A 22,733-nucleotide genomic window follows, 5' to 3' on the forward strand; every position below is an offset into this window, starting at 1 on the left:
AAATGGATTTCAGCATTCTTAAAGGTTCTCCTACAAAGAAAAAGTAAGTAAAAATTTTAACTACAGGAAAAATTGTCAATGCCAAGGGGAAGAAAAAGCAAACCAATTAAAGTTCCAAACATTCAGAAATGATATAGCGTCTTGTAAAGTATGTAAATAGTACTTTATTCACCTTTATGATTCTAGAAAATGTAACATGGAATAAATGGAATAAAGCATAAATAATTTACGTTTTAATTGCAAAACCAAGTAATTGATATTTTTAAAAACAGGGATACTCGAAAGTAGACCACAATGGGTTTTTTTTTCAATAGGCCCCATAAGAAGTAAATTATAAAGTCCCCATTCGTGCCTCAGAGGAAAAAAAATCCATTACCATTTGCTCTTTATTGGCATAATAGTGCTTCAGAACGGCTTACAACCGAGCTTATATTTCACACATGAACGTTTGATTGAGCTCACCTGTTGTGATTGGCTTTAAGTGCCCACATTTCAGGAGCAGCTGTAGATTGCTGAAACTAAAGCTTTTTCTATAATGTTTTAAAATAATTGAGGGAGCTTTTCCTTTGTTTCTCTCTCACTTTATCTCACTTGAATGTTAAACAGAAATTACTCGAGTTTGGAAACTCAAGGGTTGATAATGGAAGCCTGCTTATCTCCCAGAGTTGAGACTGTCTCTCCCACCTGTTTCTCGTGACCAGGGCCTGCTGAGACCAGCACCGGAGCTACCAGCCCTGCCCACCGCCACCGCTATCGAAGCCCTGACTCACCAGCTGGGGTTGTGAGGGCCCTGGGTGCTCATGACCAGTGCTGGCAAGTGGGGGGCAACCACCTCCTGGGCGGTCGATAAGCCAGGAGGTGTGATATCCCTAGGATGCTCTAGCCCCTACTCCCACTGTCACCTGGCAGGAGGAAGAGGTGGAAAAGCTCATCGTTCAAAAGTGGTAACTAAGAGGAACAACTGCACTGTGGCAAAAGTGAAAGTTGAGGGGTCCAAGTGGTCACCTCGGTTATCGTACTGAGGCCTGCAAGTGAATTCATTTAGCTTGTGAAAGTGAAAAATAGTTACTAATTTAAAAATCTTCCCATGACATCCTCACTCGAATTAAAGGCTACATTGTCTATTTTTCATTCTTCACTCAGAAGTCTACCTAAGCCATTTCAAACACATTTTGTCATGTTTTAAAACCATGTTAACACACGAGTCACCAAACTCCTTTACCAAACAATTTTCCTATTTAACAACTTTTGCTGCCAAGACAATTTCCCCTAAATATGGTCCATTGCCTCAGACAGTGAGATATAATGGCAGAAACAGAGACTCCAGTCCCTGTTCTATCCACTGATGAAGCTGCCAGGGAACTATTATCCTCATCTCTCTTGTGGGGATGTCAACTTGAGATAACCTGCATCAGAGTTCCTGGTGGAGAACCTGTGCCAAAGGAAATACAGGTTACCTCTACCCAGGCCACATTCAGAGTCCATCACCTGATATTCTCTACTCCGTAAGGAAGCTAAAATAGAACAGCGCGTTAATATCCATCACCTACTGGAAAATGGCTGCCATGTTCAGCGTTCTCTTTTCTGACCCCTAATGTTGCATGTGTACATGCAGAGCCCATTGAAAACTAAAACTACACTATCCTTAATAACAGAACCAAATTTTTATTTATTTTTTTTTTATTTTATTTTTTTGGGGGTACACCAGGTTCAATCAACTGTTTTTATACACATATCCCCATATTCCCTCCCTTCCTTGACGCCCCCCCCCTCGAGTCCCCTCCACCCTCCCTGCCCCAGTCCTCTAAGGCATCTTCCATCCTCGAGTTGGACTCCCTTTGTTATACAACAACTTCCCACTGACTATTTTACAGTTGGTAGTATATATATGTCTGTGCTACTCTCTCGCTTCGTCTCAGTTTCCCCTTCACCCCCCGCCCCCTCCCAAACCTCGAGTTCTCCAGTCCATTCTCTGCATCTGCGTCCCTGTTCTTGTCACTGAGTTCATCAGTACCATTTTTAGATTCCGTATATGTGAGTTAGCATACAATATTTGTCCTTCTCTTTCTGACTTACTTCACTATGTATGACAGATTGTAGTTCTATCCACCTCATTACATATAGCTCCATCTCATCGCTTTTTATAGCTGAGTAATATTCCATTGTATATATATGCCACATCTTCTGTATCCATTCATTTGTTGATGGGCATTTAGGTTGCTTCCATGTCCTGGCTATTGTAAAGAGTGCTGCAATAAACATGATGGTACAAGTTTCTTTTGGGATTATGGTTTTCTTTGGGTATATGCCCAGGAGTGGGATGACTGGATCATATGGTAGTTCTATTTGTAGTTTTTTAAGGAACCTCCAAATTGTTTTCCATAGTGGCTGTACCAACTTACATTCCCACCAACAGTGCAGGAGAGTTCCCTTTTCTCCACACCCTCTCCAACATTTGTTGTTTCCAGACTTTGTGATGATGGCCATTCTGACTGGTGTGAGGTGATACCTCATTGTGGCTTTGACTTGCATTTCTCTGATGATGAGTGATGTTGAGCATCTTTTCATGTGTTTGTTGGCCATCTGTATGTCTTCTTTGGAGAAATGTCTATTTAGGTCTTCTGCCCATTTGTGGATTGGGTTATTTGCTTTTTTGGTGTGAAGCTGCATGAGCTGCTTGTATATTTTGGAGGTTAATCCTTTGTCCGTTGTTTCATAGGCAATTATTTTTTCCCATTCTGAGGGTTGCCTTTTAGTCTTGTTTATGGTTTCTTTTGCTGTGCAAAAGCTTTTAAGTTTCATGAGGTCCCATTCATTTATTCTTGATTTTATTTCCATGATTCTAGGAGGTGGGTCAAAAAGGATGTTGCTTTGATGTATGTCAAAGAGTGTTCTGCCTATGTTTTCCTCTAGGAGTTTGATAGTGTCTGGCCTTACATGTAGGTCTTTAATCCATTTGGAGTTTATTTTTGTGTATGGTGTTAGGAAGTGTTCTAATTTCATTCTTTTACATGTTGCTGTCCAATTTTCCCAGCACCACTTATTGAAGAGGCTGTCTTTTTTCCATTGTATACTCGTGCCTCCTTTGTCAAAGATAAGGTGCCCATATGTGTTTGGGCTTACTTCTGAGTTCTCTATTCTATTCCATTGATCTTCCTTTCGATTTTTGTGCCAGTACCATACTGTCTTGATCACTATGGCCTTGTAGTATAGTTTGAAGTCAGGAAGCCTGATTCCACCTACTCCATTTTTCCTTCTCAAGATTGCTTTGGCTATTCGGGGTCTTTTGCGTTTCCATACAAATCGTAAGATTTCTTGCTCTAGTTCTGTGAAAAATGCCATTGGTAATCTGATCGGGATTGCATTAAATCTGTAAATTGCTTTGCGTAGTACGGTCATTTTCACAATGTTGATTCTTCCAATCCAGGAACATGGTATGTCCCTCCATCTGTTTGTGTCGTCTTTGATTTCTTTCATCAATGTCTTAAAGTTTTCTGCATACAGATCTTTTGCCTCCTTAGGCAGGTTTATTCCTAGGTATTTGATTCTTTTTGTTGCAATGGTGAATGGGAGAGTTTCCTTAATTTCTCTTTCTGCTCTTCCGTTGTTAGTGTATAGGAATGCAAGAGATTTCTGTGCATTAATTTTGTATCCTGCTACTTTACTAAACTCATCAATGAGTGCTAGCAGTTTTCTGGTAGAGTCTTTAGGGTTTTCTATATATAGTATCATGTCATCTGCAAAGAGTGATAATTTTACTTCTTCTTTTCCAATTTGGATTCCTTTAATTTCTTTTTCTTCTCTGATTGCTGTGGCTAACACTTCCAAAACTATGTTGAATAACAGTGGTGAGAGTGGACACCCTTGTCTTGTTCCTGTTCTTAGAGGGAATTCTTCCAGTTTTTCTCCATTGAGAACAATGTTGGCTTTTGGTTTGTCATATATGGCTTTTATGATGTTGAGGTAATTTCCTTCTATGCCCATTTTCTGGAGAGCTTTTATCATTAATGGATGTTGAACTTTGTCAAAAGCTTTTTCTGCATCTATTGAGATGATCATATGGTTTTTATCCTTCAATTTGTTGATATGATGTATCACATTGATTGATTTGCATATATTGAAGAATCCTTGCATCCCAGGGATAAACCCCACTTGATCGTGGTGTATGATTTTTTTAATGTGCTGTTGCAGTCTGTTAGCTAGTATTTTGTTGAGGATTTTTGCATCTATATTCATCAGTGATATTGGTCTGTAGTTTTCTTTTTTTGTGACATCTTTGCCTGGTTTTGGTATCAGGGTGATGGTAGCCTCGTAGAATGAGTTTGGGAGTGCTCCGCCTTCTGCAATATTTTGGAAGAGTTTGAGAAGGATAGGTGTTAACTCTTCTCGAAATGTTTGATAGAATTCGCCTGTGAATCCATCTGGTCCTGGGCTTTTGTGTGTTGGGAGATTTTTAATCACTGCCTCAATTTCTGTACTTGTGATTGCTCTGTTCATGGTTTCTATTTCTTCCTGGTTCAGTCTTGGAAGATTGTATTTTTCTAAGAATGTGTCCATTTCTTCCAGGTTATCCAATTGATTGGCATAGAGTTGCTTGTAGTAGTCTCTCATGATGTTTTGTATTTCTGAGGTGTCTGTTGTGACTTCTCCTTTTTCATTTCTAATTCTGTTGATTTGCATCTTCTCCCTTTTTTTCTTGATGAGTCTGGCTAATGGTTTATCAATTTTGTTAATCTTCTCAAAGAACCAGCTTTTAGTTTTATTTATTTTTCTTATGGTTTCTTTCCTTTCTTTTTCATTTATTTCTGCTCTGATCTTTATGATTTCTTTCCTTCTGCTCGCTTTGGGGTTTCTTTGTTCTTCTTTCTCTAGTTGTTTGAGGTGTAAGGTTAGGTTGTTTATTCGATCATTTTCTTGTTTCTTAAGGTAGGACTGTATTGCTATAAACTTCCCTCTTAGAACTGCTTTTGCTGCGTCCTATAGGTGTTGGGTTGTTGTGTTTTCGTTGTCATTTGTTTCTAGATATTTTTTGATTTCCTCTTTGATTTCTGTAGTGATTCCTTGGTTGTTTAAGAGTGAATTGTTTAGCCTCCATGTGTTTGTATTTTTTGCAGTTTTTTTCCTGTAATTGATATCTAGTCTCATGGCGTTGTGGTCTGAGAAGATGCTTGATATGATTTCAATATTCTTGAATTTGCTGAGGTTTGATTTGTGACCCAAGATGTGATCTATCCTGGAAAATGTTCCGTGTGCACTTGAGAAGAAAGTATAGTCTGTCGTTTTTGGATGGAATGTCCTATAAATATCAATTAAGTCGAGATGGTCTAATGTGTCATTTAAAGCTTGTGTGTCTTTATTTATTTTCTGTTTGGATGATCTGTCCATTGATGTAAGTGGGGTGTTCAAGTCTCCCACTATTATTGTGTTACTGTCGATGTCCCCTTTTATAGCTGTTAGCATTTGCCTTATGTATTGAGGTGCTCCTATATTGGGGGCATAGATATTTACCATTGTGATATGTTCTTCTTGGATGGATCCCTTGATCATTATGTAGTGCCCTTCCTTGTCTCTTTTAATAGTCTTTACTTTCAAGTCTAATTTGTCTGATATGAGTATTGCTACTCCAGCTTTCTTTTGACTTCCATTTGCATGGAATATCTTTTTCCATCCCTTCACTTTCAGTCTATATGTATCCCTTGGTCTGAAGTGGGTTTCTTGTAGGCAGCATATAGAAGGGTCTTGTTTTTGTATCCATTCAGCCAGTCTGTGTCTTTTGGTTGGAGCATTTAATCCATTTACATTTAAAGTGATTATTGACATGTGTGTTCCAATGACCATTTTCTGAATTGTTTTGGGTTTGTATTTGTAGGTGTTTTCCTTTTCTTGTGTTTCCTACTTAGAGAAGTTCCTTTAGCACTTGTTGTAAGGCTGGTTTGGTGGTGCTGAATTCTCTTAACTTTTGCTTGTCTGGAAAGCTTTTGATTTCTCCCTCAAATCTGAATGAGATTCTTGCTGGGTAGAGTATTCTTGGCTGTAGGTTTCTCTCTTTCAGGACTTTCAGTATATCCTGCCATTCCCTTCTGGCCTGCAGAGTTTCTGTAGAAAGGTCAGCTGTTATCCTGATGGGTTTTCCCTTATATGTTGTTTGTTGCTTTTCTCTTGCTGCTTTTAATATTTTTTCTTTGTGTTTAATTGTCCTTGGTTTGATTAATATGTGTCTTGGTGTATTTCTCCTTGGGTTTATTCTGTATGGGACTCTCTGTGCTTCTTGGACTTGGTTCATTATTTCCTTTCCCATGTTGGGGAAGTTTTCCACTAGAACCTCTTCAAATATTTTCTCAGACCCTTTCTTGTTTTCTTCTTCTTCTGGGATGCCTATAATTCGAATGTTGGTACGTTTAAGGTTATCACTGAGGTCTCTGAGGCTGTCTTCTAGTCTTTTTATTTTTTTATCTTTTTCCTGCTCTGTGGCGTTTATTTCTCCCATTCTATCTTCCAACTCACTTATTCGTTCTTCTGCCTCAGTCATTCTGCTGGTTAGAGCATCTAGAGTATTTTTAATTTCAGTTATTTTGTTATCCATTGCTGTTTGTTTTTCTGAGTTCTTATGAACTGTTTCTTGTACTTTCTCTATTTTGTTATCGAGATTTTGTATCATTTTTACTATCATGACTCTAAATTCTTTTTCAGGCATTTTTCCTATTTCCTCCTCATTTATTTGGTCTTGTGGGTTTTTTTCCTGCTCCTTTGCCTGCATGGTGTTTCTTTGTTTCCTCATGGTTGTCCAAGCTTTTGGGGTTGCTTGTCCTGGTGATAGAGGTGTTTATAGAAGACTGTCCAAGCCTCAGACTAATGTCCAAGTATTGGAGTAGACGAATATTCAGTTTCTGACCAGTGTGCATCATCAGGCTAACCATCAGCTTGCATGACCCTTCTGAGCTAGACTGTTCCTAACAAATGAAATTGGCTTCTCAGGTCCATGTTTCTCCAAGATCTCTGACACACTGCAGTTCTGGAGGTCAGAAATCTGAAATGGATCCCAGTGGGCTAAAATCAAGGCAGGGCTGCATTCCTTCTGGAGGCTCTTGGGGAGAATCTGTTTCCTCACCTTCTCCAGCTTCTAGAGGCTGCCTGCACTCTGGGTTCAGGCCCTTCTGTCATTCAGCACTTGAGCGCCATAACTGGATGTCTTTTGGAAGAGGTGTATCACATGAAAGGAGGATGTGGGAAAATCACAGAGGACTCAGAGCTGCTGATCTTGGAGAATCTCCCAGAGATGCAAGAAGTGACTGGAGCTCACCCTGAGGACACAGACTCTGGCTGGCGGCAGCTATGCTGCTGGAGGACGCGACGCCATTGTGGAGAACCAAATTTTTAAAACAGCTGTTAGACTGAAAATGCTTCCGAGAAACGAAGCATTTAGAAGAAAAATAAGTCTTCAATAATTTTTAAAAGCCTAAACAAGGAATTTGGAAGGTTTATTTTCAAGGAAGAATAAAGGATAGAGAAAAAAAGTTGTGTTATTTATATGAAACTATGCTTCCTTAGGTATGTGGTGTGTGCGTGTGTGTACGCGTGTGTGCGCATGTGTGCGTCTGAGAGAGAGAGAAAAAAAGACAAAGAGACAGAGGAGAATTTTTTAAAAAGAAGAGTGTACATGTTCTCAGCAATCAACATTTTTTCATAGCAGAAATGAAAATTCAGTCCTAATTAAATGCTAATTAGGTAGTAAGATGTGTTTTTATTCTACTGTTAATTTTCCATTACATTAACCTTCTCATCAAAACTTATGTTTATATACTAAAGTTTTCTAATAAAAGAACTTCATGAAAGAAGTTTAGAAAGCTTTATCTGCATAAAATGTAGGTCTTCCTACAGGGTTCTTATTTTGTGCTTTATAGAGAAATATATATATATAAAATTAAGTATTAAAGTAGCCATTGTGACTTTGAGTATCTTCCACAAAGAACCATTCTAGATAAGAGAATAAGATTAGATATTAATTTACCAATAACTAGAGAAAAATGTTTAATATTTTCTACTGAAATTATCTTAGACCTGCATCAGAAATACCCTTTTACTTAGAGAATAAAGTCTAAACATATTAGCATTTGAAAGTCCCATAATAAGATCCCTCTCATCCTTCCATATACAGCTGCTGCCTTCTCTGTCAGCTTCTGAAGAATAAAGAATTTCAGTCATTTTATACTCCCAACAACTCCCAGGAGCTTGGTACATGGTAGATACTCAGTAAGTGTGTCCAGAACCAAATGGGTTTCACGGTTTACTCACTATTCTCCACTGCACCCTGTGTATTTTCTCCTGAACATTCATGATCTCAAGATTTTTGTCAACCAGAAAAGGCTGTTTTCATTTTTTCTCTGCCTATTTCGATTCAATCTGATTTTAAGCATGGACTCAAATATCAAGTCCCTAGTAAAGCTGACCATCTGAACCTCTTCTAAATATTCGCTGACTGCACTGACTTTTCAGGACAGAACTGTCATCACAACCAGATCTGGCTTAGTAGTGCAACAGGACAGTCACAACCAGGTCCTAGTGGTGCACCACGACAGTGCAAGGAACGTCAGGGCCTACGAAGTCCGCCAAGGTAGATCCTAGGCAGGATCTGTGAGTACAAGTGCAAGACTGAGAGGCAGTTATCACAGCTTCACACTTGAAGACATGAGTCTGCTTCTCCATCAGCCCCCAGGGAAAAGGGCATGGGGAGCATCACAGATGGGCTGGGATGCAGGGTGGTCTCTGACAGTGGCAGGAGGGTATCACTTTCCTGTCTCTATCACAGAAAAGCTAGTTTTTGAGGGTGGGCGTTACGAACCTCGGTACACCAGTGGACAGGAGACAGCACTAAGGTATGACAAGCCAGGAGCAGAGTGGATGGAGATGCAAGTTAGGCCTGGACCCTTTGGGAGTGACCTTGAAAAGGATATGTTCAGGGTGAAGGTGATAAAAGAGCCCAAAGAGTTTAGGTTGTCAGGGAAGGCCCTTCTGCCCACATGAACGTTTCTAAATTCCATATAAGAGGTTAGTTGTTAAAATCCCACTAACACCTTATAATGTAGCATTTCATGTACACCGAGCGTCCACAGATGGAGAACACAGATACAAGAGCAAGGCGAGAGAAAGGTCCCGCTTCTGGGGTGAGTTCCTCTCGGATAGGAAGGTCCTCACAGCCCAGGGAACTGCTCCTTCGTAGCTCTCAACACAGTTGCGAGTCTGCATTTTGCATTTTATTGGCGTGATTTTCATTAATGGCTGAATGTAAGCACCTTTACGACAGGGGTCATGTCTATCCTGCCCTTCGCTGTGTTCCCAGCACCTAACACAGCGCCCAGCGCAAAGTGGGACTCCGTGTGTGGACGTGCAAACACGATGTCCAGGCGAGGATGAGTCAATGCTGCCAGAGACAACAATGACAGAACAGCAGCACCAAGATACACGGACTGAAATTTTGTCCAAAACAAATCCTGAGAATGTATCGGTTTTTCTTTTGTTTTTTTTTTTTTTGTTTTTTGTTTTTAATTTTTATTAGAGTGTAACTGATTTACAAGGTTGTGTTAGTTTCAGGTGTACAGCAACGTGAATCTGTTATACATATACATATATCCACTCTTTTTTAGATTCTTTTCCCATCTAGGTCATTACAGAGTATTAAGCAGAGTTTCCTGTGCTACACAGTAGGTCCTTAAGTATCATTTTCTTTTCAATTGGAGTTTTAAGAGTGCATGTGAGTAAAGCTTTCTAACATTATTAAAGATGCTTCCTGGAGCTGCTCAGCCATCATCCCAAGTAGCTGTCAGGCAGTAGGATATATTCTGAATATACTTTGCTTATGAAATTCCACCCTTGGTCTCCATAATGGCTAAGTTAGGTAGTAGGGTTGACACTCACTAGTCCTAAAGATTTTATCTACTCTTATGAATCAAAATCCAGCTGAAGCTCAGAAAGGCTGAATCAATGACTTGGGGCTCCCTGGCCTGGCTAGCATCTGGATCTACTGTGACCCCAAGTTTAAGCTCTTTCCACAGCACGCCTCCTGGAATCACGGTTATGACGTGTGGTTCACACTTGCCCATTTCCAGGGTGTGCCAGCTGTGGGTTTCAAACATGTTTTCAAAGGAAAAAGCTACAGTGCTTACAGATATTGACACATAGCAATTGTACCGCACTTCACAGTGTTCACAGACCTGATGTAATTGATCTTCACACTGAGTGAGGAACACAAATCTAATCACATTGTCCCATTTCACAGGTGACAGATTCCACTCTCTGAGCAGAACCAACTTGCTTATGATCAGGCAGCTGAGGGGTGAAAAAGCTGACCTGGTTCACGCAAAACCTATAAGATCAACTTGAAATTCAACATTGAGAATCATTCCTTTGTTTCAAATAATGCATCTCGACTGAAGGAGCATGGGCTATTTAATTCAGGGTGGGGAGAACAGAGTATTTACACATAAGAAACAACGAAAATGGACTATTCAAAGGATGGACAAACCCATGAAAAAAGGAGGCAAAGATTGTAAAATGCTGCCAAGAAGGCATGCAGCTCTCTTTACGGGCATGTAGGTTTTAGTTGTGATCATTTTTCCTGAAGTTCAATGAATCCTGTGTTCAAATGATACCCTTTACTGCACGGAACTGGAGTAGGCACATAATATGCTGTAACTCTGCCGAGTTGAGCTAGGTTAAAACGTCTGATTTTAACACCCCTGTGTTTGAAGTTCTACTGACTAGGGCTTTGCGAGATTCCTTTCAAACCTCCAATCTTACTCCCACTCCTGCCCCTAGGATTGCTTAATTTACCAAGATTTCCTTTACTGGCCGGAAAGGTGAGGCTATAAAGAAAAACTGTGAAAATGGACTGCATCGGTGTGCAATTTGCCACTAAGAAGTCCTCATTTCATGGTTCAAACTCACAGTTGAAAACTAGCAGGAACCTTTCAGGGAGGGAAAACACTTCTTATTTTGCTTAAAGCTGCTCAGTAATCCTTCTTAGGCTGGACTCCTGAAATCTCAGATACTTGAGGTATTGCAGCCCTCCTAGGGAAACCAAAGCATAATTTTAACTTTGTAAATTCAGATAAAATAGAATTAGCCTAAAATTGCCAATACTCATGAGTTATACTCAGACGGTGCAGAAAGTCTGTGGTCGAGTAATGAAAATATTTTAAAAGGAACTTTGAGTGACTAGCACTAACCCAAAGTGATTTTATTCCAAAGATGGCCACCAATACCATTCTCATTTTGAGAACTGTATTTTAACGGTGGCTTTCTGAGTTCAAGAAGTATAATTTCTACAAAGGGCATTAGGAGTCAAGTCTACAAGGTACTGAATGGTGAACACCTTTGTGATAAGCAAGTGCCTCTGTAGATGGATGGCCACAATTAATGACACCTTATTTCCTTAGTGAAATAAACTGTAACCTAAATTTTTATTTAAGTAAGTTTCTGATTTGCTCACTTTCCTTGCAACTTTACATCAAATGATTCATTATCTCAACTGTAAAAGTGTTTCATGGGAACTAAACCATAAGTCTGAAATAACCTACTGAAAAGCCTTGGTTTAGAAGGGTTCTAAACTTCCAAACTGGCAGAATACAATAAGATATGGGAGAAAAACAGCTGAGTATAATCTCTCCACTCTCAATGAGTTTATACTCATTAAGCGTACCCCAAAATATTGGAAAGTAGCCAAGATTTCTGACATTTACTCTAAGGACTCTATTAGTTTATGAAATCATATTGATTTTTGTAACAAAGTTAGGAGAATTTCAATGTAGAAATCTTAAAAGTAAATCTGACCAGGAAAATTTCCTAATCCATATTTTATTTACTTAATGATAGAACACTCAAAACATTTTTGTTTTTCAAAATTCATCTAAAATTTGACAGTCCTTTAGGGTAAACTCTATTTATTTGGAACAGAAAGGGACGATAGCTGGGATAAAATGCAGCACCTCACACAGACCCTGGCATTTAACTCTCATAAATAGTTCCATCCGGACTCTCTTTCTAGTGATACTTTCAAATAATCCGTGGTTATTTTCTTTCAGTTTCTCTAGAAACAGAATTTGAGTCAAAGGAAATGCACAAATTCTACAGTTTTTAAAAAATGTTTTGCTAAACTGCTTTCCAGAATTTGCTTATCCTACTATCAGGAATAAGAATGCTTTTTATCCTAAACAATAGACCAACAGTAGAAAATATAATTTTTAAAAATCCCTTCAAAAAGAGGGAAAGGGAACTGTTAAAACGTATACTTTAAGATCAAAAGGTGAAGGACAATAAAGGTAGAGATGCGGCAAGAGGTCCTGGTTATCATTTAATTTTCTGCATCAGAATTTTTGCTATTTTCACTTCCTTTTAAGTGTAAAGAAAGTGAAGGGAAGTCATTTAAGTACAGATAAAAAAATTCAATGAAATACTCTTCCACATTTGGCCATTCTCCAGGATTCCTCAATGGACTCATATCCAATAAGACTTTTAGGTCACACACCACTAACAAACATGTTTAAGTACTTAGAAGCCAAAAGTCAGTTGAAAGTTACCTGAAGGTACCTTTTCAAGTAACAGATGAATGATGCCTGCTTATTGAAAGATTTGTGAGAAAAAAAACTATTACATGCACAAATATGGTAGGAAAGGAGAGTGTATAATATATATTGTGGTTAATTTCTCCCTTTGCTTACTTTCAGCAAGTTTAGAAGCAGCGTTGTCTTTTCAGGCGCTCAGGACAGCAGTGGTTATTTCTTAGATCTAATAGGTACCACGAGTCCACTGGGAGTAAATAAATAGCAACACCATACAATATAGGATCATCAGTTTTCTATATTTTAACTAATTACTAAACATTTGTTTGATCATCTAAAAAATGTTATTGTGTTCAAATCAAACGGTTACTACAGCACCTTGCACAGGCAAATGGCTTTGGAGACAGATCTCGGGCACCACACAGCACGGCCGAGACAACTTCAGCTGTTTCTGAGATGGAGAGCCTTTATTTTCACTCTGCAGAACTTTCATCAGAATTCCTGACTGGCTCCCGTCAAAGCCAGATCCTATCAATGCCCAGTCTACAAATCTTCACTGAAGCCTCACTGAAGCCGGCAAAATCTACTCCTGGTTTCTCACACTTTCTTACAATAACTGTTTCGATTCTGTAGATTTATACTGCTGGGATTCAGGTGGAATAAAAGTAGAAGGAAACAAGTTTCAGAATATACTAAATGTTACTCAATCTGACCTATTAGGAATGACTTGTGAAATAATTATACACACACACACACACACACACAAATGCTCTTAACTCAAAATGTGTTTTTTTACCCAGACTACAAATTCAACAAGTTGATACACTCTCTCACTTTTTTATTGGCTTTTTTGTTAATTTGAATTCCCTTAGAAGTCACAGAGTTTTCACTTTAAAAATTTAAGGCATAAAATTCAGCCATTTCAGTGGACAGTTCTGCAAGTTGTCATAAAGGCATAGAATCAAGCAACCTTCACCACAGTTAAGATATAGAACATTTCCATCACCCCACACAATTCTCTTTTGCTCCCTTGTAATCAGCCCACCCTGCCGGCAACCACTTTTCCTACAGCTTTGCCTTTTCCAGAGTATGATATAAATGGCATCGTATAGTATGTTTTTTTGAGTTTAGCTTCTTCTACTTAGCTTGGAGTATTTGAGATTCATCCAGGTAGAGATTCCTCAGTAGTTCATTCATTTATATTGCTGAATAGTATTCCATTGTGTGGACATAGCACCATTTATTTATCCATTCCAAAACTGAAGGACATTTGAGCTGTGAAACCAAAGCTTTATATATGTCATTTTTTCTTCATTAATAGAATTTAAGGTTTATGGTCAAAATTTCCATTTTTAGATCTTTGAATCATTCTTAAGCTACGTTCCTTTTTTGAGCCTGTGTCCTTGAGATTATACTTGTCTGTACTCTGAATATTTTTTTAATCTTCTGTTATCACTTTTATTTCATTCTCCTGTTGTAAACTTGAAGATCCCTTCTTTCAAAGGTTACATCAGTTCCACATTGAAACCTATTTTTCTTCATTTAAATGCATGTTTGGGTTTCTTTGTTTTTTTAAGAACTTCTATTGAGATATAATTGATATACAATAAATGGCATATATTTAAAGTGTATGATTTGATTTTTTTTCTTATTAGTAATGTACATATGGCAATCTCCATCTCCCAATTTATCCCACCCCAACCCCCCACTTTCCCGATTGGTGTCCATATGTTTGTTCTCACTAACAAAGTCTGTTTGAACCTATTATTGAAGAAGTAAAAAAAATCAGACATTGGTAAATGGAAATATGTTTGATTTTACCTTTACATCTAGCTAAACATGTGCAACCTGTTTCTAGAAATGGTAGAAAAGTTCCTTTCAGTCTCTGCTTACCATTGAAAATTTTATTATTGTGCCATGATGGAAATAAATGCTAGCTATTGTTTTAAAACTAAAAGCTTTCATGCAAATTGGATTTGATAAAATATTAAGTATAGCTCATACTTGAGAATGTTACAAAAAGTGATCTATTTCTGTCTTTACGTGTGTTCTGCTCTTTTGTAAATACATCATAAAGTCGTGGTTTTATGAGTGTATAATTGGTTGCTACCTAAGACACCCTGGAAACATAAAATAAAGATGAATCAAACAACAGTACCGTTTTAGGATGAGCAACAAGCATATAAAACTCAAATTTATCCATCAAAACTATAAGAGAGTACCTCCCTGGTTAAATAACATCTACTGCTCTGGCTGCTTAACTTTGACACAAAATGTGTGGTGTGAATATCTACCACCAGAAAAATGTCTAAAGATATTCATTCAGCTGACAGCTTTCTCCTCCTTCAAGCAGAAAGTCATATTTTGTTAGAAACATGAAAGGGAAATATAATAGGACCAAGGTTCAGAGAAAATAATGAACTAACCTTCTACCTATTTAAAAAAGAATACATGTATTAATGACATTTTATGTCTTTTCAGAGAAATGAGTAAAAATTAATAATGTGCCTCTGTATATAACTAAATATTATTTAAAGCTTATGTGTGTGTGTAATATAAATACATTTTTTTTCTTTTTCTTTGTAAGCAGTGGTTTAAATATATAAAGGGAAAAGACTCACACCCAGATCTACAGTCTTCATAAATTCTCTGTTCTAACCTACTGGGTCCCACAGCTAATCAATATGGCTTTTTTCAATCCCAGAAAATCTAATCAGAGTGGAAAGCCATTTTATGTTGATTGGATGAAACCAGAACTAAGTTATATCTTTGATACATGTTTCTATCATCAAATATTAAAGAACAGGGAAAAAGAAAAAACAGAAAAGCAAAGATATTTTGATAAAGAAGCAAAGGGGAGCTTGGTCTGCAAGAAATAAAGGAGGGTAAGTAAATCACTGAAGATAATTTACCATAGGAATCAGAGGAAAGTTTAGAAATTTCTTTAGCATTCTCACTAGTGCCCAAAAGAACAGGCAAAAATTAAAAACAACGGCATGCAATATAACGGAGATGTGTGAAATAAGGAATGAATTCAAGTATATTAAACTTACTACAAAATGCAAAAGCTGAGTTAAAACCACACTGGATAACAGAAATTTACAGTTCAGAATTTACATAGCAGAAAATAAAATCTAAGATCTGGAGCACATGGAAGGCTCTCCCAGAATTCAGAAGAAAAGCCAAAGATACTAAAACAAGTAAACCATGGTAAGTATGGAGGGCAGAAAATGGCGACCTAACCTATGGACTGAAGCTGTCTCCGAGGAAGAAGCAATAACCGAAGTAGAAGTTGTAAAGAAAATGGAACTAAGTCTTTCATTCTAGAATACAACAAAAATGTTCTCACTACGTATTCAGGCCAAAAAACATCAGAAAGCGACCTATATGTAGATGAATCTTAAAAGAACAAAGGAAGGAAAAATGAAATGAAATTGAAATGAAATGAAATAATGAAATGAAATGAAATACAGTGCAAAGAAAGACAAGGGGAAGAGAAGGGATGAAGGGAGAAAAAGAAAAAGACAGAGAGAGAATTTGGAAAATAAGACTGCCTTCAAAACAGAAACAACAACAACAAGAGATAACAAAATATGTTGTCTGGATTTGACTTTTCTGGGGCATTAAATTCAGGACAGAAGCATAATGTTGACAGAGCCTCGTGAACAAGATGGCATGGTGAGATGTCAACCCCATTATTACTGGTGTATTAAAGCAACAGCAGGGTAATAAACCACGCTTTGCTATGGCTCAGGGCATAGCACATTTATGTGCCCCTGTTTACAAATGTTCTTTACGATTTACTAGAGACAATCTTGAAAAGAAACAAATCTACAACTCAGGCCTCAGATAAGACTGGATTGGTGAGTCCTCCTTAACCGGGTTTAAATCTCCAAGGAAATGATTCCAAGGTGCTTTGTGCAGCCTGGGGCAGCTGGACTCTGCAAAACTCGTGCAGCTTTTCTTCTGGATCTGTTGCACTACCAGTCACAAAAAAATGTTTCTTAAACTACATTCTTGCCTGTGGTTTAAAGAAAACGTTTTGTAATTTTAATGATTGTGTATCACAATAGGTAGCGTTGGTTCCATTCTTGATAACATTCCTTCACTAACAATGTTGAACATGGAGCTAGGAGAATTATTAGTCAAAAAGCCTCTATTTTTCTTTTGCAAAAGCCAAGTTGTTACAAACGTCGACATTCTCACAGCACTTAAAGAATGTATATGTGTTTTACAAATCTGTTGAATGGCGTACGTCAATTTTTTTACACTGAAGACTAATAATTCGCCCAGTAACAAATATTTTTTGTATCCTCAATCGAGAACATGTGAATGTTCCTGAATTAATTCTGTTTAAAATCAATATATGATGTATAGTCATAACCATGAGTAATGATATTCAAAGAAAAACAGGATAGCAAGGAAACGCACTAGATTGTAAAATGCTAATTGTAGTCTTCCATAAATAACAGAGCTACAGGCAATACTTTTCTTCCCAAGTTTTCTTTATCCTCTTTTTTACTGAGTACACTTTTACTGAATATGTTTTTACATCTGTAAAGCAAATATGTGTGAGCTCAAGTTCACACTACTCAGATAAATGCAAATTAAATCAATGAGATAGCACTTCATACTCAAAAGAGAAATACAAATTTATCGTCCGAAAGTACTGAGTGATGCTATAACAATAAGCACTCTGGGGTCCTGCAGGGAGCAGTGCAAATTGCAACACTAGAACTTGGTCAACTTGAAGTTTTGTGCTTATGTGATTTGCCCATTTCATTCCTATAAACTTAGAGAAATTCTTGCAGCATGTGTACGAGGAAATATATATAAAATGGTTTTCTTCAACAGAGTTTGTAAGAACAAAAACTGGAAACAACATAGATGTCCATTCTTCTATATAGAATACTGCATAGAAATTAAAATAAGCAAACTAGAGCTTCACGTGTCAATATGTATAAATCTCAAAAACATTAGGTTCAGCAGAAAAAGCAATAGTAGTGTTATATAGCACATATTTAAATTTTATGTACTAATATTTAAATACAGCTTAAATATGCAAAACCATACCATATTGTTTATGGGTCTATAACTATAAAGTATAAAAAGATTACTGGGAAAAATAAACACCAAATGCTGCCATGTGGAGGATGGGAGAGAATGGGTTTAGCAAGAAATACACAGGTGTTTCATTTTTTTCTCTATTTTTTGTGTGCTTGAAAAAATATCAAAACATTTAACGCACTATAATAAGATCAAATCTTTTTAATTTAAACAACTCTTCAATTATAAAAGGACAGAAAATGATTTGAAAAACAAGGTATCTAGACTGACTGGTTCTTAGATGCCATCTATTTTGATTGTTCACCCTCTGATATCTTTAGAGAGTTACATCCGAGTTCTCTGTTAGATCTGATCTTTTAACAACAAATCACCTTTAAGCTCTACTGATTGGTCTTGAAGGCCAGCTTGGACAATGACTCTGCAGATAAAGGTTTTGAACACATGGATATTTTAATTAATTGAAGCAAGAAAAACTTAAGTGAACTATGGAATTGACATATCCCATAGGTAATAAAACTAACTAGGATGGGAAGAATAGAAGAGTAAAATTTCCTGTAATAATTTTGAAACTCCACAGAGGAGAGAAACCATTGTATGAAAATGACGGAGTCTAACATGAAGGCTGCTACCCTTAAAGATAACTAAAATTCAAACTCTAGATTCCTAGAGGAGAACACAGGCAGAACACTCTTTGGTATAAATCACAGCAATAGTTTTTAAAATCCATCTCCTAAAGTAAAGGAAAGAAAAGTGAAAATAAACAAATGGGACCTAACTAAACTTTTGGCTGTTTTTGTAGTTCCTCCCTGTTCCTTTCTTCTTTTTCTCTCTTCCCTTGTATTTTGGTGGTTTTCTTTAGTGTTATATTTAGATTCATTTCTCATTTTCTTTTGTGTATTTACTATAAGTTATTTCCTTGTGGTTACTGTGAGGTTCACATGTAACATCCTATGTAAATAGTAGCCTGTTTTAAGTTGGTAGCAACTTAAATCTGAACATATACCAAACTGTTATTTTTTTACCCCCACTCCCAAAGTATACTTTCCATGGCACATTTTATATCTTTTTATTTCATGCATCCCTAATTATAGTAATTTTAGTTAATTTTACTACCTTTCTCTTTCAACCTTCATGCTTGCTTTATAAGTGATCGATCCACTACCTTTATTATATATTTACCTTTTCTAGTGAGATTTTTGCTTTCATATATTTTCTTACTATAAATTTGGCCATTTCTTTTCAGCTTAAAGAAGTCCCTGGTTTCACTTCCAGCATGAACCGTTCTGAGAAGAATCTCTCTTTAGGTCTTTGGATGGAGGTGAACAAAAAGATCCTTCAAAAAAGTCAATGGTATTTGAATTCCTCAAGCAGTCCTGGTTTATTGACAAGGAAGAGCAGGAATACACTGAAACTGTGAAAGCATCCAAAGGTGGTCCTGGGTCAGCAGTGAGCCCCTATCCTACCTTCAATCCATCCTCAGATGTTGAGGCCTTGCATACAGCAATCACAGTTAAAGGTGTGGATGAAGCAATCACCACTGAAATTCTAACTAAGAGAAACAATGCACAACATCAGCAGATCAAAGCAGCCTATCTCCAGGAAAAAGGAAAGGCCCCAATGAAGCTCTGAAGAAAGCCCTCACAGGTCACCTTGAGGAAGTTCCTTTGGCTCTACTGAAAACTCCAGCCCAGTTTCACCCTAATGAGCTCCATGCTGCCACGAAGGGCCTTGGAACTGATGAAGACACTCTGAATGAAATTTTGGCATCAAGAACTAACAGAGAAATCAGAGAAATTAACAGAGTCTATAGAGAGGAGCTGAAGAGAGATCTGGCTAAAGACATCGCCGCAGACACATCTGGAGATTATGAGAAGGCTTTGCTTTCTCTTGCTAAGGGTGACCGATCCGAGGAGCTTGCCATAAATGATGACTTCGCTGATATGGATGCCAGGGCCTTATATGAAGCAGGAGAAAGAAGAAAAGGGACAGATATGAATGTGTTCACTACCATTCTGACCACCAGAAGGTACCCCCATCTTTGCAGAGTGTTTCAGAAGTATTCCAAGTACATTAAGCATGACATGAACAAAGTTCTGAACCTGGAGTTGAAAGGTGACATCAAGAAACGCCTCACAGTTACTGTGAAATGTGCTACAAGCAAACCAGTGTTCTTTGCTGAGAAGCTTCATCAGGCCATGGAGGGTATTGGAACTCGTCATAAGATACTGATCAGGATTATGGTTTCTTGTTTCTGAAATTGACATGAATGACATCAACGCATGCTATACGAAGTTGTGCGGCATTTCTCTGTGCCAAGCCATCCTGGGTGAAACTAAGGGAGATTATGAAAAAATCCTGGTGGCTCTCTGGAGAGGAGACTAAACATTCCATTGATGATCTCAAGCTTTTTGATCACAAGAGTTTTTAATCATATCTTTTCATTTCATATCATATATTTGAATAGGAAAGTTTCTTCAACAGAAATATAGTCTAATAACTCCTTCCTGGAAAATATAGCTTACAAATCTTTTTTTTTTGTATTACAACTTTATATAATAGAGATAAGTTTAAAAAATATATATTTACCCCAAACTATAAAATCCCACAAAGAGGTTGTTCTAGTAACACTGCCTGAGAAACATGTTTATGTCGCAGAAAATAAAATGATTTTACAGGGCCAAAAAAAAGAAAAAAGAAAAGAAAGACATCCTTTTAAGATTTCTTGGAGGGCTGTTTTAGTGGTGATGAACTCTAGCTTTTACTTACGGAGGAAATTCTTGATCTCACCTTTAATTCCGAAGGATAACCCTGCTGAGTGGAGAATTCTTGGTTGAAAGGTATTTTTTGTTTTTGTTTTTCCTTTCAGCACTCTGAATATTTCATGCCAGTCCATTCTGGCATGCAAACTTTCCGCTGAAAAATCTGCTGATAGCCTTTTGGGGTTTCCCTTATATGTAACAAGCTTTTCTTTTCCTTTTTCTGTTTCTAGGATTTTCTCTTTAACCTTTTTTTAAAATTGTTCCTTTTTAAAATTTTGTTAATAAATTTAAATTTTTTATTTTTTGGCTGTGCCACACAGCATGGAGGATCTTAGTTCCCCGACCAGGGATCAAGCCTGCACCCCCTGCAGTGGAAGCACAGAGTCTCAACCACTGGACCACCAGGGAAATCCCTCTTCAACTTTTTTTTCTTAAGAACTTTTATTGGGATATAGTTGACATACAATAAACTGCATATATTTGAAGTGTACAATTTGATATATTTTTTTCTCATTAGTAATGTATAGATGGCAATCTCCCAATTCATCCCCCTCTTTAACTTTTAACATTTTAATTATAATGTGTCTTGCTGTAGTTCTCTTTGGGTTCATTTTATTTTTAGATCTCTGGGCTTCCGGGACCTGGAAGTCTGTTTCCTTCCCTAGATTAGGAAAGTTTTCAGCCACTATTTCTTCAAATAATTTTTGTGACCCTTTCTCTCTCTTCTGTTTCTGAGACCCCTATAATGCGAAGATTTTCCACTTGATGTTGTCCCGACAGTCCCTTACAGTATCTTTACCTTTTTAAATTCTTTTTTCACTTTGCTGCTCTATGTGAGTTCTGTTGTTTTGTCTTCCAGCTAGATGACTCATCCTTCTGCCTTATCCTGTCTGCTGACGAACCCCTGTAGTTCAGTTCTGTTCGGTTATGGGTTCTATTGGTACTTTATTTTCTGCCTTCTTTGTTGACGTTCTCCCTGTATTCATTCATCCTTCTTCTGAGTTCAGCGAGTATGTCTGTGACCATTACGTTAAACTCTTCATCTGGCAGACTGCCCAGCTCTGTTTCATTTAGTTCTTTTCCTGAGGTTCTGTCTTGTTCGTTCATTTGGAACATATTCCTCTGCCTCCTCATTTCGCCAAATTCTCTATGTTTGTTTCTGTGTATTAGGTAATCAGCTACCTCTCCCCGTGTTGAAGAGTGGCCTTATTTAGGACATGCCTGCAAGGTTCAGAGGCACAATCCCACCTGGCTGCCAAAGCCAGGTGCCCAAGGGATGTCCCTTAGGTGGGCTGCATGTGTGCGTGTGTCCTGATGTGGTGTGGCTGCTGCAACACACTGGTGGGCAGCGCTGGCCCCTGGACTGGCTGAGGGGCCTGCCTGGACTGCTGCATGTGTTGGTGGGTGGGGCTATTGCTCGGCTGGCTGTAAGGCTCAGCCAGGGCCGGGGCAGACAGGGCTCTCGGTGGGTTGCACCCACCAGCACTGACAGGTTAAAAGGAGAATTTGAAAATGCCACCTGCCAGCATCAGTGTGAGCAAGACACACCCCTGAGATCACAAAATTGGCTCCGCCCGTGTCTCTGTCCCTGGGGAACATCCCAACCGGTTCCCTCCTCTCCAGGAGATGCTTCAAGATTAGTATACATGGATCCCCTTCACTATTGTCCATGTGCTTTTCCATCTGGTGCTTTTGCACTGGTTCGAGGGTCAAGTCAGTCTGGGTGTGGGCCGTTTAAGAGGCAGTTTTTCCCCCACTGCAGTCCAATGGTTTTCTTGGACATACTCCTGGTTGGTTTTCAAGGCCAGGTGTTTAGGGGGCTCATCTCTCCTGTGCAGTATTTCTAGCACCTGATGGAGCTAGAATCCTTCACTCTTCAGGGAAAAGATCTGTGTCTTTGTGATCCCTCCTGCTTGTGGGTTGCCATGGCTGGGGTGTGGTTTTCCCCTTGGTAAGACTGTCTCTCTGCCTCTCCTACCTGTCTTGATGCTGTCCTTTTCCAGTTGTTGTGGAGGCTCTACTCATCAGTTTTCAAATCCCTTTGTGAGGGATTTATTCCATATGTAGTTGCAGATTTGTTTTGTCCATGGCGGGAGGTGAGTTCAAGATCTTCCTACACTGTCATCTTGAACCCTCTCCTATAAAGTTTCCAAGTTATAGAAGTTAAATGATTTGTGGAAAAAACAAGAAAACTTTTACAGAAGTTTTATAATTACCTTTAAGGCACTGCTCTAAGTCTTGATTTGCTAATTGACTTTTTGTATGTTAACAGGCCTGAATCTATTAATATACACATTAAGCAATGCCCTAATTTGCTTTAGTGCTTTCATTTAATGGAACTACAACAGAGCAC

The 22,733-nt window shown here is 38.1% G+C and overlaps 1 protein-coding gene and 1 pseudogene across 1 annotated transcript in view; one reads left to right on the top strand and one right to left on the bottom strand.

The window, feature by feature from the left end:
* NKAIN3 (sodium/potassium transporting ATPase interacting 3) overlaps window positions 1-22,733 on the bottom strand; it is a 575,178-nt gene that overhangs the window by 439,837 nt on the left and 112,608 nt on the right. The gene's annotated exons all lie outside the window — the stretch shown is intronic.
* Window positions 18,969-20,003, top strand: LOC130854581 (annexin A1-like; annotated as a pseudogene).

This window comes from Hippopotamus amphibius, chromosome 5 (assembly GCF_030028045.1).
Source record: "Hippopotamus amphibius kiboko isolate mHipAmp2 chromosome 5, mHipAmp2.hap2, whole genome shotgun sequence".
NCBI lineage: Eukaryota > Metazoa > Chordata > Mammalia > Artiodactyla > Hippopotamidae > Hippopotamus > Hippopotamus amphibius.